The 17,897-nt window shown below is 38.5% G+C and overlaps 1 protein-coding gene across 3 annotated transcripts in view; it reads right to left on the reverse strand.

Moving 5' to 3' along the window:
• The window catches only part of LARGE1 (LARGE xylosyl- and glucuronyltransferase 1), a 284,444-nt gene that overhangs the window by 68,582 nt on the left and 197,965 nt on the right, over positions 1-17,897 (reverse strand). The gene's annotated exons all lie outside the window — the stretch shown is intronic.

Genomic DNA, 17,897 nt, shown 5'->3' on the forward strand with positions numbered 1-17,897 from the left:
TAAGACAGTAATTTAAAAGTCATTTAGGTAAGGTTGTGTGGAATGCTGCATAGAAATTATGATTTCCGTTTTAGATGGGCTTATTTTGGTTTAGCTTACATTGATTAGCAGCTGGCTTCAGCTACAGTAAAACGCGTTTTAAATCAAATGTGTCTAGAACGTTTGCACTGCTTAAAAATCAACTGAAAAGTGAATGTTTGTATAGATAAGGACTTAATTATCTATCCTGAAACATGCTGTAGAAAATGTAAATAGGAGAAGTGACTGAAATGATGCCTTGGTGATGGAGGATGGAGGAAAGGGAAAGCTGCATTTGGCTTTAGTGAAAGAAAAGAAAAGGAATGCTGTTTTGGCAGAAGGACTCACTCAGTGAGGACACTATGACTGGGATTGGAAATTATTTTGCAACATTTTGAGAAAGCAATTAAGCACCACGCTCTTATGTCATACTTTCAAATCCCAGACGGCTCAAAAACTGGGTGTATGGTTATAGCAGTGCACTGAAAGAATTAAATTATCATTATATGTTGTATATGTAGGACTGTAGCTGTATTAGTAAACTTCAGTATGGCCCAAGACAAGATTGGGCTGAGAAGCAAAACCTCTAACTCCATTAAATGTCTGTAACCGCCACATACGTCTTGAATGCTGATTCAAAGAGTGTGACCAGCAATGAGTGGCCAATGCATATAACAAATACATTAGAACATTACAAAAGCATTCAAGGAATGAATGGAAATCAATCTAGAAATAACCTTGAGAGATTATCAAGTTCACTCTAAACCACTGTTCAGGATCACCCTACTCTATCCTAATAACAACGTGCCAGTGTCAGTCCTCACAGACCTCATTTTCTAATGATGTTTTTCCTTTTCCATTATGTATTAAATGTATTACACAATATATAATATATATATAAAATATCATTTTTTCACATTGTACTCCATGATTCCTTTTTTAAGATGATGGAAAATCAGGGTAATAGAGGAACGAACCATATAAAGGACCACCACATATTTATCACCCCATTGGCGATACTGAAAACTGGTAGTATTAACAAAATGCAATGTACAAGAGAATGAGGGAAGTTACAAGTGAGAGAGGCTGACGCATCCTAAGCAATTGATCTTTTGTCCATGCAAATGAACTGTAGCATCTTTTAACCTATAAGACCCATGGAACATACTGGAGAGCAAATGAGGTGCCATGAGCTATACATTGTGAGGATCTCAACTGATTGAAACAAGCCAAAAAAGGCTGAAGGGCACAATTTAAATCAACACTGGATGGTTCTGTGTTGGAAGACTGCCTGTTCTTTATAACCATTTACTTACTACAACTACAGTAGGATAGACCAAATAAAGAAACTACCATGGCTAGCAAAGGATAAGGAAAAAACCCAAACAAAACCAACAAGAAAAAAATGCAGGTGCAGCTGGGCTGGAATGGATCGACACAGGTGGTAGGAAGAAAGTGACCCTGCCCATAATCTAACAGCACATTTCACAACTCAGCAGTTCACAGATTCTTCTCAGGATAGTACTGCTAACAGCAAAAGAAATGTTAGAATTCCATTTGCACGAAGCAGATACTGAACTGCCTTACCATGGAGCACCAACAATCTGCTTTCATTATTTTAGCCCCATGCATTTCCCAACAAGCCACAGAGTTCAGCCTTCAAGCTAATGAATAATGAAAAATGAGCAAACCATACTGCTTGTTAATGGTTTTTCTTTCCCACCTATCAGTCCAAAATCTCAGCTCTGAAAATGTATCCCTGAAATACTTATTTCTCAGTTATTATTTCTCATGCTAAGACAAACTGAAATGGCTCAGGAAACTATGTTTGCAATTATTTATTGTAGCTGTACTATTTCCTCCCCCTTTTCCCCTTTGCTTTTGAAGAAACCAGAACAGATCAAACCAATATTCCATGAGGTTCAATATGGGATATGGATGGAGGCAGAAATGAACATCATGAAAACTCTAGGGCTTAGATACATGGATCGGATAATGTAACTTACTGTGTATGAACTGAGCTGGAATAAGTGCTTGTACATGCACTTTTAGCTTGTCACAAAGTAAAATGCATTAGCTAACACACTCTAGTTTCCTTTTGCGATGGCCTAGGAACATGCACATGTTCATGTACTGTCCTAGAACAGAACATTACGCAACTTGTCAGGCTGTTGTAACTCTTGCTAGTGTCTAAAAGCCTTCCAGGCAGATGTGGTGGCTTGTCTGCCAAGCCACATTGGAGAAAGTTATGAAGATACATTTTGTATCTTCTATAGCTATATTTCTGTTTTCTTTAGCCTGGTATACTGTTGCTGTCCCTGCCAAAGAAGAAAATATTTTTACTTCCCTTTACACTGTCTCTGTGATCTTAACTTAGGGTAGAAGTGATGAGGGGAATGGAACTTCAACTGCACAGCAAATATTGATGGTTCAAAAAAACATTTCTGAATCAGTATTAAAAAAATCAAATTCAAAAATATTATCTGGAAAAAATCCCAAATATTTTAATCAGAAGATATCAAGTAACCACATCAAGTGCATAATGCTCACAATTTTCAAGAATATCAAACAATACAACATGTAATACATGTGCATAAAATATACCATATATGCCACGTTATTCTATGTATCTAAAGTTTCAAGCAAAATAAAAACATCAAGTTGTGCCCTTCCAATTTCAAACAACTAAAAATGTTTTACTCAAAATCATAAAACCCATTTTTTAGATTAATGAATCGTTGTGAGAATATCTGGCCAGTGTATTTAAGTATTACCGGTTATTTAATTTACTTATTTACTTTTTCAAATGCATTACAAGGTAACAGAAACGAGGCACTGGCCAAAGCAATGCTTGGTGTCGAGCAGGCACAATGAAAGTTTCCCTTGCCCGCCGTGCTCTGACTAGCCATCAACCCCAACGTGTCCCTTTGCCACCCTTCATGCCTTCCCTGCAAGGTGCATGCAGTTCTGCAGAAACTTTGAGCAGCTTCATTTCACCTTCAAATATACCAGAATCTGAATTCAGATTTTCTGAGGAGAAAGACTAGAGTTCCTTGCCACCATGGCCTTTTGTAAAAGGCAAGTGTAAAAGAATTTTATGAGTTATTCTTCAAGCAGATAAGAACACTGTGGCTACCAAAATGAATTTGAATTGGTCAGCATTCTCAGCTGCCTGTTTCTTCTACCTAAGAGTTACTATAATACAATACCATCACTAGCAGCAGAAGCTTTGTCATTGTTTTTTGTTCTGGCCCTACGGTTACGATTAAGAGTGCTCTTCTCACTCTCTGTTACTCCAGGCACAAGTTAGCTTATGAAAATGAAGCTGGCTTTCTTGCTTATTCATACATCACCACTAAAAGCCAGACAACAGAAAAGAAGGCTATGATTCTGGCATGAGTATGGTGAAAAATTATTGAGCCCACAGAATTACAGCTGGATTGTCAGGCTGTGGGATGAGACTTCTCCAGAAGGCAGTTGCACAACTACAGCATCTTGCACAGTACAACTCCCTAATGGCTCTCGCATGATGAGAAGTTCTTCTCTCCTTGCAAAAGCTTAGCTGTCACTGGGAAAAGGTTTCCACGGAAAAAAAAGATACTTCTAAGCCTGACAACTCAATGATTGGATTCTGTTTTGACTTCAAAGATTTTTGGTGGTTAACAGAGAGGAAAGCATGACCCTCTAATTCAGACACTGAAGGGGACTCCAGATCTCAGCTTCTAGGTCAGATACTGATTTCTCGAGGTCGCATAACAACCTCTTGCTCGATTCTCCCTTGATAAAATTGAGAATAACAATAACTTTTTACGCCTCTCTGATTTTGCCTGTCTCACATGTTGCAAGTACAAGCTCTCTAAGGTGTGTTAGTTTGCACTGAAAGCACAGTAGCAGTTGCATGTGGCCAAGCTGAAGCTCTATCCAGCAGTGTAGCATCTCCAGCAGCAGAGAGTAGAAGCTCTACAGCAATGCAGCACAACTGGGTAGCTGTACGGTGGTACTGCTTCATAGTGGTCTTCCAGCTCCCAGCAACTTGTGGCACATGGTATATCTGAAAAAATATCAGCTTTTAGTTATTTATGTCTGGTATTTCCTAGTTCATTTGGTGCCCAGTACAATCTCGGTGCCCGTGAATGGTATTTTCCTATTCTGCCCTGGTTTTTTCCCCATTTTTAGAGAATTATAGGTTCTCTTAGAGTCTTGGGTACAAAGGACCTGAACGTCATCTCTTGCCTTGAGATATTCAGCTATTACAAACAATAACAGTAGTAAAGAATTATAGTTAATACAATTACTTTCAAAATCTTTAGTGGAAGCTTTATTTCTTGGGTTTTTCCTTTTTGTTTTGTTTCCTCCTCTTTTTTTTTTTTTTTTGTCTTGGAAACTACAGTGGCTTTCACATAACTCCACTGCAATCACAATAATGGGCCCACATCAAATACTCCAGGTGAGTTGCACTTTCTGTGGCTCTTAGTACACCAGGTTCTTTCCACAAATAGAAAACAAAAAGGCAAGTTAGAGGGCTGGGAGGGAGTGGGATGGCACCTTTTGATAGCCCACAGCCAAAGGGTGAGATGATATCATGGGAGAGATCAGTTTCAGCACAGTTCTCCTAGTTGTTACATTCACAAGGTTTAGTTGTATTTGCTATGGGCCTCCAAAGTAGAAAGTAAATGCAAAATATTTTTCAGCCTTTAAAACCATAGCAAGTAAGTAATTTCTACATTGAGGACGTTATTGAAGGAGGACTGACCAGAACGCTGTCTTGCTACCTCTAACTACTTCAACAGCCATAGTTTAGATGATTAGGAATTTAATACAAATGCTGGAGCCACAGCCAAGTACTGCCAAATCCATGCACATCTTCAGTATAAAGCTGAAAGAACAGGAGAAGGACTCAACTAGACTTTAGGACTCAAGCTATGCAGGAAACAGGAGAACTGCAGAGTTCTGCTTCCAGAAAGTGAAAGGAGTAAAGGAAGACACTGGCAATGCTGGAATAAGGATCTAAAGCAATGGTATCAACTGACTTAGGGGTGTACTCAGAGGTGGTGATATGGCCAGAGCAAAAGGAGTTACAGCAACTTGGGCCAAAGAAGAATAATAACTCAGCAAGAGTTTGTACAGAAAGAAACGTGACAAGTGTGTTGCAGGTGGCAGGATTCAAAAGGCGCAATCATACACAAAAGGTGATCGAGAGGATGAAATACACAGAATAGGACTGAGAAAGGCTGTGGTTAAGAGCTAAATCTCTGATTCATCTTTATAGAGAAAGATGAAAGAATGAAATCAATCAAAAGAAGAGAATATATTTGGTTTCCGTGCATCTTCTCCTCTCCTCCAAGGAGCTTGTTAGAAAAATGAAGCGGACAGTGAGGAGTCCAGCAAACTACAGCAAAGTTAGCAAATCTATCATTAATGTTTGCAGCACTTTCATCTGCAGAATTTCAGGGAAATGGATTCTCAGCAGCCAAGCATAAGACAGTAAGTGTAGAAAAATCCTTTCACTTTGAAACAAAACTTTTTGAGATTTTCTGCAACAATGGCAAAGCTTTGCAAGCCCATGACAACAGGGTTCTTGTGTTGCCAGCAACTTAAGAAGAATTTGAAGACGTTATAATTGGAACACATGCAGAAGTTTTTCGTAGTTTCTACCTGTTGGAAAAGGTTGTGCCTGATACTTTTTCAAGAAAAGTGCTCTAGCATGAGATTTAGGGAAGAATGAGTCTGTCCACAGAAACTGTTGTGAAATTGTAAGCCAGGCCAGAAGGGACGCCCATATCAGCTTCATCTGCTGCTGAGCCTGTCCTTCTTCGCTTCAGTTTTTATGTCACTGTTTACAGCACAAAATACCCCAGGAGCAGAACTGACATCTCATTAACAGCAATAGGAAACTTGACTTGCACCCTTTCTCAGGTGATGGGTATTGTCTCCTGACCAAGCTGCAGGACGTCAGGTGTTCACTGCTCTGACTAAACACTTAAATTTTTTATCCACACCAAAGGCAGCTGAAAGATTGTGTGCCCTGATGCTGCTTTTTTCTCATCACGATCTCCTTTTTAATTTTTAATTTAGTCAATATAAAAACCCACTCTTACAAAATCTATAACTTCTTGCTCTGAAAGCAGGAAAACGTCCTCATGAACACAGTGAATTCCAGTCCACTAGTTCTAATATTCAGGCATTCATCTGAGAGAAAAGATGACCGTGCTCAGTGTTTCAGGAACGTACAAGGTATTAAAACTATGGCTTGAATTTGCGTGATGCAGGAATATGTGATCACTGAACAAAAATGCCTTCTTTATTGTGTCAAAGTTAATGCAATAAAACTGCCTCAGAGAAGTGTGTGAAGAGCATGAAAGTAACTCCATGCCCCTCGGACTCTGCCTGTTGCAAAGGGATCAATTTTATAAAGGGGGTAAGGTCCTGATATGCACATTTTGGTTGGCACAAACCCCATCTGTGAAACACATCTCAGTGGTGGGGAGCTGAGCAGCAGGCTGCCATGTGTCATCAGTAAACAAACTCTCACGCAATGCCTGTCAATAGTAGCACTTTAAAAAGGACAGGAGAGACCTCCTTACAGCAGGAGAAACTGACGCACATGGTGATGAAGTAACATTCCCAAACTCATCAGGGCAGCGAGTGGTAATCTATGAACAGGCTTCAGGACTTGTGAGACCCAGAGCACTGCTCTTGGATACTGAGAGTCATGGTCCTTCTTAGTAGCCTAATACCTATACTGCTACTGCCAGATAGTAACCATTTAGAAATCCTCACTGAGCCAATTTTTCGAGGAGCTGTCAGCTTACTGGGTCCACTGATAGCTCAGTTTTTCTCACCACATCCCTGAATGCTATATTCTGCAACCATAGATTTAGTCTGGGTACATCCCTTGGGATTCTGGGCATGTCTCTTCACTTTTCTCTTGACGTTCAGGCAGCTGCTGTAGGGACGTAAACATTTAGCAGCCTCCATTAACTGAACAGAAAACTCAGATTCACACCAGGGTATGGAGGTTAGCAGCTGGCGGTTCCTTCCTCACTTTTCTTCTGTAAAATGAGGATAATACCAATGATTCACTACATTTTAGTAGGTTTCAGTAAGCAGTGTTTGAGGTTGTTGGAATAGTAAACTGCTGTTTATTAACAAAAAATTAGAGGCAGAGGGTAAGAGCTTTCTAATATTCCAGAGACTGTTCATGGAAATCATGCACAGCTTCCTACATCATAGACTTTCTGGCAGTTACTGTATATAAATAGCAAGATATTAAGCCCCTTCCTTTTTATTTAAAAGAAACAAATCTTCTAAATCAATGGACACATTGTATGAAAGCAAGAAATGAGTAGGTATGTATCGTCTTTCTCTGAGCATCATAGAAATCCCAGCATGTGAAAGCAGTGACAGAAAAACACCCAAGATGAACAAAATGAAAAAGATTGGTTTTCTGGTATCTAGTAAAAAATCCAACCCAAACCAGAAAAAAAACCCAGTGCCATATTTAGTGGAAAAGGGCTGCAGTTACCCACTTAAAGTGAAAAAAGTTGCCAAGTTATTTTAAATGGTGTTGAAATCTAACTATGTTGACATTATTTTTTCCCTTTGTTGGCTTCAATTCTGTTAGAAAACAAACAAGCTCTGCATTTCCCTTTGGGTATGTAGCTATACCAGTCTATGCAAATTTTTCAGGATGAAAGTTCAGAAGTTGCCTCTTCAGTAGACACAGATTGCAGTAAGATGCTGCAACCTGCCTAGCACTTCTTGCCAATGCTGTTAATGGCACTTACTATACTGACTATCAGTTTATCCTTTTAATTATGAGCTCTAAGAGAGGTTAGAGCTCACGAACACTACAGCTAAGAATTATTTTTGCATCAGGAAGATCAGATGGGAAGACAACACAGCAAACATTTGTTTACATCTAACGACTAAGTGCAATTAGTACTGCATGTGGAAATGCAATAGAGCTCTGATATCAGAAAACAAGCTGCTCTTTTGCATATTGAGCCTTTAGAGCAAGAGATGCTTCTGCCTAACAAAACATCGGGTTTATCAGAAGCCACATGCTTTAGTGATGAGCTCAAGAGTCTTAGGATCTGTTCCTCATTCTGATGTTGACCGGCTGTGCAATCACAGATGGGTCACCTCTTTGTTGAACTTCAGAATCTCTAAGTAGGGCATGATTCTGCAGTCAGGCTAAATAGTGGCTCTTCATATAAGAAGAAAAAACAACCTGGAGAACAGAATGGAAAATTTTATCCTGACACAGTGTTGGAGGTTAGTTATTTTGTTGGCAAGAGATGGAGCACTACAAATATCTATCAAATGTGCAGAGAGAATTGGTCTTAAATTTGAACACAGGCATTGTTTCTCTATGTCCTTCTCTGTCTTTTAACCTGTACCCTGGAGACATCTGGACTTACAGGGGAAAGTGGTTGAGATGTTCCCTTGCTGAAAACGTGTCTACTCATAAATTCAACTTGAAATCATATATAGCATTGACTCAGATTTGCCAGTATGTAATAACCTTGTCCAATACTACAGAATCAAGACTGGCACAAAGATAAAATCACAAAGCTGCCACTGACACAGTACCTTGAGGTCCAAGGTTGAATAGTACAATATGTCTCGTGGATTGCTTGTACACATTAGTTACTGTTTATCAGTTTTCAGATATACGTGCATGACACATTTTTCTAGTATGACAGTGAAGTGGTTAATAGTCTTGATGGAGAATCCCACAAGGCCTGGAAAAAGCAATGAGAAAAAAAAGCACTCTTTAGGCTTTTGCTGAACAATCTTTGTGGATAGTTCCAGAAGTTTTAGGGTGCTTAACTTAAGTCCACCTCAGCGCTGACATTTCCCTTTTTTTCCTGTTTATTAGCTTAGCACTGAGTGATTACTGTTGTTCTGAAGAGAACTTCAGAGTAAAGGGATAAGATAACTGTTAAGAAAATCAGCTTAAGCTCCTTCTCTCTCTGTTGTTTAATTATTTAGTTAGTGCAGGCCTGGCTTTAATTGAGACAAACAGATGAAAAATGTGAGCCCAACAGTACACAGAGAGTGCAGAATTTTAGTACACAGCCCTGAGACAGAGAGACTTTAAAGTCTTACAAAAGAGTTAAAGTCTAAAAGCAAAGAGGTGAGAAACTAGCAGAAGGTGCCAGTTTCATTAAGTAGATATGTTGATGATAACGGGAAGAAAGGGCAAGACTTGCTGTCCACTGAAACACAACTCCCATAATGTATTCTGCACATCATATTGTTCAAGCTTCTAATATTTCATTCATTGATTTTATTGTCAAATGAAAAGGCGCTTGTTCCAAGTGGCATTTAGTGAGACAGATGGAGAGAGACCCAGACTTCATTACTGGGAGTTTGCTCTCTGGGTAACGTTAACATAATATGGCTAAAAAGCAAAAAAGAATGCAAAAATCTACCAGTCCTAATGCTTAGAAAAATATCTTAGGTTTTCTTCCAGGAAGCTGTAGGGCTTTTCACCTGGTCAGACTGTAGCCTGCCTCACATGTCATCTGCACCAGTGAAAAAGTGTCACTCAAACTTCTTACACAGGTGCTTTGAGATAAGCTCCATTAGCCTAGGATTCAGCTTTTGTGTTGACTGCTGGTTTCTGTTATAGGAAGAGAGAAGATCAGAAGAGAAGTCTATGAACTATTAAACTTTCTGTCATCCTGTTTTAAGGAAATATTCTGCATTGTACTTACAAAACAGAGAGGGCATACATATATGTATGAGCCTGTTCTGCTTAGCCTCAGGAGCAAATATCGTCAGAGAAACCTTGGAAGTTTATTTACTGACACTCAATAGTTGCAAATGGTTGCACTGAGAGGCAAAGAAGAGCTCAGAGTTCCTTTCAGGCACTGAAATAAATGTACAGAAAAGCCAAGCACCAGAAAGAAGGAACCACAAATATGTGTGGAGTTCAGAAAGGACCCCAAAACAACCTGCCAGTTCCCAAATCCACCTAGTAGGGGCTAAGAAAATACTGAAGCAGTGTTGGTGAGAAAAAGCACCCCAAACCTTGCTCTCTCTGTAAAGAACTAGAGGAGGAAAATGCAAAAAGTAAAAGCACTTTCTGGAATAAAACCTAGAACTTTCCTTCTTAGAGAGGTACCCTCTTCAGTGAATGATCATTCCAGCTTATACTCTTCCTTTTCTAGCCTCATTAATTTAGCATTTCTGATGCACAGCAGCATAGTCTCACCAATAAGCTGCCTACAGCCAGATGTTACAGATACTTTCTTAAGCAACAGGAGAAGTTGGTTCAAACCTTTACAGGCTGAAGAAGAACCTGCAAGCAGGCCCTCCCTTTTCTTAATCTGTGTTCCTTTCCCCACATTAGTATGTATACTGTAGCGCTGGCACCCCACAAACTCTCCTTTGTACTCTTCTCCTGTAACGAGGTCAATCTGTTTGGATCTTCTGAAAGGTTAGGTGCAGGAGAGTCAAGATGCAAAATGGATTTAGGCTGAAAGTAGCTGGCAGTTGTCTGGCTTGACCAAAATGACAGCATCTCTAGGTAGGCACAGCAGCAGAACTTGAACTGCCTGTGCATTGAGAATAAAAGCAAGGTGCCTGTCAGTGGCTTCGAAAAGCTTTTGTGAACTACTTTGTTAGTTATGTGTATAAAATCCACCTAGATTTAAATTTAAACAACGGTGTCCCTTTGTTAATCTGAGCCTAATTTAAATACTTTTATTTCCAGTGATTTTTATAGCAAGGCTTAAGGTATAAGCTTTACTTCAAAAACACTACAGAGAAGAATCAAAATGATCAGCTCAAATACTGCAAATATCTAGAGAAGATAAACCATACTTCCACAATAAAGCAAGAGAGGCATGGTAGTATTAAGAATTCTGAGGACATCAAAACGCAGTAAGCCAGCTGTGCAACCACTGCAGGAAAGCATGCAAAGGGCAGGAAGTTACAGCACCGGTTAATCCCCTTAATCTCTACTAATGCACGAAGTGTAGGCAACATTTCTTTTATGAAGCAGTAAAATGCTGCTATGAGTTCTAAATCTATCTTGCATCTCAATGAATTCTGTAATCAAAAGGCTAAGAACAGCAAGTCAAACATGAGTAAATTTTTCTTTACTTATTTTCCTCTTTACCTGCCTAGGGACAAGATGGAAAATAATATAAAAATCGAAAGTTCTAAAATGGACTTGGCTAACTCACTCCTTCATAACCACAGACACAGACACTAGATGACACACTGGACTTGCTGTTAAAAACGGAGAGAATGTATGAGATAAGTAAGATAAAGAAAATTATATGCAACCTATCTGTATGATAAGATTCTTTTGTGTATAAAGGTATTACAAAACAATGGGCTTCTTTCTCTGTCTTCCTTGGGGAGAAAAAAAAAATGAAATCCCTCACCTACCAGATGATCACTAGACAGACCCTTTATCGGCTTGTGGTTCAATGTAGTGGAAAGTGATGTCACCTTTTTGTCAGTCATGCCGCAGATCTATTAAGCACCATAATAAATACAAATTACAATAGAAACACATTTAATACTTTAGCAAATTAAAAATAATTGCCTTTCAAGCAGTGAAGAATAGCAACAAATTAATATGCATTTGCAGATCAGAAAGGTAATAAGTCAAAAAAAGGGTTATGTAGATTTTTGGCTGCATATTGGGAAGATCAGTAAGATTCAGTTAAATCTAGTGATGAAATCTTGGCTTCCATCAGATTTAACACTGCAAGAATTAACTCAGACTTCAGTCACATAAATGCTGTAGAAGCAAGCACACTATTTTGGGAAGCTATCATCCCATAGCAGGAGTTTCTGCCTACCTAGTTTATCTCAGTGTACAGCCATCTGGATTAGCTGCAGTCCTCTTCACTGGCCCTCTATAATGGCTGTATGGAGAGTCAGAGGGACAATGAGTCCCCATAAAATCTGTTAATGCAGCTCATGGAAAAGTAATGAAAAGATGATGGCAATAATTTCTTAAATCACTCCAAGCTAAATTGTCAGGACATCAGTTTATGCCTCCAAAAGCATCCAGTAAGTGGGACATTTACAGCTAATCTTTTCTAATCTCTAGGAAAGGTAAATCCTTTGTTACCACTGAGGACAGATTCTATAACCTGGTAGTTTCAGGAAAGTCGCCCTTCAGGACCTCATATTAGCTTTCATGTCTGCCCCTTTAAAAGATAAAACTCATCCTCTTTCTCTAGGATTCTTTCTTGGAGGTGCACAAATATTGTACTCACTCATAAAATCCAACTCTGTAGTCCCAAACAGATGACCCTGCCTAGGATTTACTCTTCACAAAGAAAAGATAATGTAGGTGGCTCTGAGTAACTCTTGTGAAATCATCTGTGCACAGTTTTTTTTTTTTTTTCAAATGCATCCTAATTAACTCTTATTTTAGCCCATCCAGTTCCAGTCTCCTATTACAGTGACTTAAGCATCCCCCTGGGGCATTTAACTCCCCACTTCATTAGTGCTACTTTTAGCCTGGACCTACACTTGTGCTTTATGATACTGTAAGGGTTTTCAGAAATTACCTTCTTTTTCACAAGATTGTTTTATTTATAATTTCTGTGATTTTCTGTCTGTGTACAATGTTGTAAAATACATATTGTCAACAATGCTTTGCAAATCAGTATAAGAAATGTAGGGATCATTTTCAATGATACATACATACTCAAAACAACAACAACAAAAAAGAACACAACACCCCCTCTACAACACGTGAAATGACAGTTTATTTCCTTCTAGAATAAGATATGACTTTCCGACTGAATTTGATGCTCTTATTCTGTCACTTAGGCTTGGCCCATTAATTGCAGGAGGAAATAAACTCCAAGGCATAAATCAAATTCTGGGACAGCCTTCCATTTGTTATGAAGAGGAACTCATCTTCTGCCTTTCCATGAAAGGAAAATAAACAATTTTCCATTTAAGCTCATAAGATCAATGCTGCAAGAAGAGAAATGTGTGAGTTCACATGCACTGAAGGAAAGGAAGATTTATGCAAGATGTGACTTAAGACACAGAGGCATAAAAAAGAGATCATTATCTCTTTTGGACATGGAGGAAAGTTCTTCTATATATCATTATCAGTTTCTGATCAGCTCTAGAAACTGAAAAGTACTAATGTTATTTCATTTCACGACAGATGGGAAGGTTCACCCCTCAGAAAGGCTGAATGAGGGCTGACTCAACAGCAATCATAAATTATTAACTAATTTAAAGGATTTTCCCCCTCCTCTTTTTCTCCAAGTCCTCTAAGCTAATTTTCTAGCTAATGCAAGGACAGATCTGAGGGAGTAATTATCAAGCAGGTACGACAGGATTAAGTAAATGCTCTATGACAAGACAATGCTGGGCTTCTCTCACCGAAACACTACATAAATTATTTGTGGTCAGGATTAAAGTATTTAATTAAATCATCTTTATGTAGATGAAACATGAAAATTATTTTTTAAATTGCTGCAAGAGAGGAAAAGGAACTTCCCCTCATTTCTTGCAATCTATTATTGAGCCCGTAGTTCAAAAAACAAAATGATCAAACCAGCAGTGACTCACTGGCAAGAGCATTAGGATAAATCAACCTACCTTGATTATCTTCTTGCATTCTCTTATCCCCAAACCAAGATGACTGCAGTGTTATACGAATGTGTTACTGGAACAAGGACATCTTCCAGACCAGAAAGATAGTGTCCCTCAATCGGCTGAGTGCTTTATACACAAGAACTCTCCAGAATGGGAAGTTATCAGTCCCTTCAATAAGCTCTTACTAAATATTATCAGTCTGTTAGCAGACTCAAAGAGAAAAGGGATTGTCAAATTTTTTGTTTTACACAAATAAGGGAAGTAAGGAAAGGCTTGCTTTTTAAGAAAAGAAGAAGCCTGTATAGAACAGAGGATTTTTTTGACCCCTGAGAACTACCAATGGGAACCCCCCTCAAATTTAATACATATCTCTTCCTCCTGAGATTTGTTTTCTGCAGTACCAGAAAGGAGAACAAACATCATGGATAGAGTTGCTCAGTTAAGTTCAGTAGGTCTGAAACATCCTCTGCTTCTCTTATTGCTCACAACAGCAACTGTGAGACACAGCTAGCCTAGTACAGGAGAACTGAGAGAGACGTACCTAGACTTTTATGGATTGTACTGAAGAACATCTTACGTTGTAGCTAAGTTCAGGCAGGGAAAAATTTCTTTGCTTCCATGAAAATGTTTTTTGAAGTTATAGTTAGCAAACTGTTCTGAGAAATGCACATCTGAACTTGGTTTGCCTCCATTTGGCTGCAGATTTGAATGAAATAATCTAGTCGGTGGAGAAGATGCAAGGATTTGGATTTAATTCTGTAGTCACTGTCATCTAGGATGGAAGGACTTCAAGCTGTTTCTTGTTATTTGGACTAGTATCTTCTCTGGAAGAAAACCCAGTGGGGAAGAACTGAGTTGGTTATTAATGCAAATCCTTAACATCTCCCCTCAGAAGATAAAGGTGTTGCCATTTTTCATAATGGACACCTACTTACTGCAGAAAGCAAATCAATCCTTTTGGGTTTTTTTCTGTTAGTTTCAAGCCATTACAAAAAGTAGAAAAAAATAATAATTTGTACAAAATCATTACAGATGCATCAAATAACAAAGTACTATGAATTGATTTTTAGGTGTAACAAACCTTGTCAGAGTCCCTTTAAATGACAGCTAAGAGGGAAAATCTACCTCCAGTTAAAATTCATTATTCCCTCAGCAGTATGGAGGGTAAAAAATAACTTTCTGAAGGGGAAAAGAAAGTAAGCTAGGTAGAATAAATACTCTGCATTTTTATTATTATTATTTGTTTGCAACTCTACTGTCTGGGAAATAGCATATGTATACTTTGTTCTCAAGAATAGCAAAACCAGACACCAAATGTTCTACGCAAACAGTCACTAAATGGAAAGTCTGTATTAATATATGTGCAGTAAAACCCATGATCTAACACTCCGTAATTGTATTGACCTTTGCATCACCTAACTATACACATGCACATATATGCATGTGTGGCTGCATACATTTACGCAGCATAGCTGAAGCCAGATAAACACTGCTGAACAATGCAACAAAGAAAGCAGCTTCTTTTAATAACTTTAATATTTTCTGGATATCCCCTATCAGCAAGTCACTGTGAATGAGAAACTAACACAAAAAATATGCCTGCAACTGTATCATGTACCAATGCAGGGAAAAAAATGGAAACAAGCATATGGAACTGCTAATGGAAATCACTTTAATTCTATATAAAGATTATAGAGTGGAGGTATGAATTAAACTATAAGGCATATGATGTTACACATATTAAAATGTTTCCACAGTATAATCCAAAAGTGATTTAAATACTTGCAGTAGCTTTCGTAAGACATTTGATGTTTTTCTTCTGGACCACTTAACAATCATGAGCTGCTGCTTAATTTCTTTTCCCATCATTACTTACTGTCAATAGATGTGTATGTTAAATTTAATTTTTCTCCTTCATAATTACTCTGGGTCTACTTGCTTGACATATTAACTGATTCTACAGTCTCATATTTATGACATCAAATGATCTCCATGGTGACAGATTGAGATACATTCCTGAATAAGACTGGTAAGTGGGTCATATTTGACTGGAAAGGGGAAAAATAACAACAGTCCTCCTTTATATATGCTTGCTTTGTTTAGGCTGATCAGTAAATAAGGGAAGACAGAGTCTAACAAAAAAGTCCAAAATGTTGCAGTTAAATTTCCTTGGGAACTGATAACCATCGAGACTTGTGAAAAAGTTTTTAAGCTTATTGTGGTAATCTAGATTTTCAGAATGTATCAATCACTTTTTTGAAGACTAACTAATTTGATTCACAACTTCAGACTTAGTTCAGTACATAACCAAGATGGATGATTTTTTATTTTGTTTATAGTGGACGATTCTGTAGAATATGAAACTTTATGGCCATAGTGCGGCAGCTTTGATCATTAAGTTCTGTCTAGATTTCACATTACAAAATCTCTAGTCCTTGTGCCTTGAGGACTTCACTCTCTTCCAGGTTTATTTCTGTTTGTTAACTTCAATTTGTACTGCAAACCATACTCAAACAATGAAACTGTTTCTGAGTCTGGATTAAAATTTGATATATTCTGATGCATGGGCACCTGCATTCTTGGATGCTATCTGTCAAGGGTGCTCCAGCAAACACCAGAACCCCCAAGCCCTCGAAACACACCATTGCTGGCTTTGAATGGCAGCTGAATATAGAATACTCAACAGAGTGGTCTTAGATGTCAGCAGTAATAGCTGCTGTGGTTCCTGATAAAATTGATTCAGTGGTGTGAGACAGTGTAATAGGGAATAAGACCCTCTGTTTACACACATTGACTTGAAGGAGTCGATATAGAGATATGGTAAGCAGGTATGACTCTTTTTATAGCAAATGGAGCCATTCCAACTTGTAGCAGGTCGGAATTCAGCTCACTAAATTTATATTACAGAAGAATGAAGCATTTTTCATACATTTTCTCATAAAACCACCGGCTGTTGGCTTTGCTGCTGATTAACAACCTCCCACTTTCCCATTTTGGGCAAGTTGGTGAGGAAAGCTGTCAGACCAAGAACAGGATTGCTGGCAAGCTGTCCTCTGGCCAAGGCACGCTCCATAGAGCACGCGGCTGTGTAGGAGAGGCTTTGCCATTTGGGAAATGGGGCTTCATGAATTCTAATCCATAGGAGCCCGGGTTCAGTTCCTTGGAAGAACAAGCTAAATTAAAACTAACAATTCTCCCAAATGCAAAGGGATCCAATCACTATTTTTTAAATTATACTAGGATGGCAAAGCAGGATGTGTAAATTCCTGCTTCATCGCTGTGAAAGTACATTTAATTTGATGCTTTCATGGGCAGAAACTCTTTGAGAAGAAAGTATCGGAATCATGTGTGGCAGTAAACATTGAAATTCAGAGAAGACAGTATTTGCCCTCTAAAGCTTCTGACAGTTATCACTCAGGAGTGCATGCAACAGCATCTGAGCAACCACAAAGAAATGAGAAAGCTATAACATCAGGTATTCACAGTTAATCTTGCACAATTACTCCACTGAGACTAAATGTGAGATAAATCAGAGGGAAATGTGAAATCCCAGCGTAAAAAGGGCTCAGTGTGGAAAATATTTATTCCTACAGACAATTTATTTGTACAGGGGGAGATTATCCAGTGCTCTGCAGTGTAAGGTGCTGTACAAATACACAGGTTATAACGACTAGGCAAGACAGATCATGAGAAGGAGAAAGGAAACATTACTTCTGCCTGCCACAAACAGGTCCCGGGACTGCAGAGGCAGCAGTAAGGTGCCCATGCATGACTGCGGCAGAGCTGGGAAGCAGAGCCCAGATCCCTGCCATTCCACCTGGTGGAAATGCTCTTCTCATTCTCAACCCAGCTATGGATTTTTAACAACTTATTTCACGAGCAACAAAGTTTGTCAATACACCAACAACATTAATGTGCATAAACCACTAACCTTTTTCCTTGTTTCAGCAGAAGAGTCTAAATAGTTTTTAAGATTGCAAATTAGTTCAGCTCCGCTTAAAGGATTAATTTGTTAGATCTTTTGCAAATCAGTTAATTTGAAAGACAAAACTTAAAGAAAGATATACAATGTTTTCCCAGAGGGTCCAAAGTAAATTCCCAGGGATGTTGCTTTCAACTCCAAGTTCTGCTAGCCAAGTTTAGAAGGAAAAGACTTTTACACTAGCTTATTCATGTCATACGTGACTTTGGGAAATGTTTTGTAACATATCAGGACACTAAGAATATATAATTCAGTAATTAGCAAGCATGCAGAGAGATTACATTCACATTTAATATGT

The sequence above is a fragment of the Cuculus canorus genome, chromosome 1, assembly GCF_017976375.1.
Source record: "Cuculus canorus isolate bCucCan1 chromosome 1, bCucCan1.pri, whole genome shotgun sequence".
Taxonomy (NCBI): Eukaryota; Metazoa; Chordata; class Aves; order Cuculiformes; family Cuculidae; genus Cuculus; species Cuculus canorus.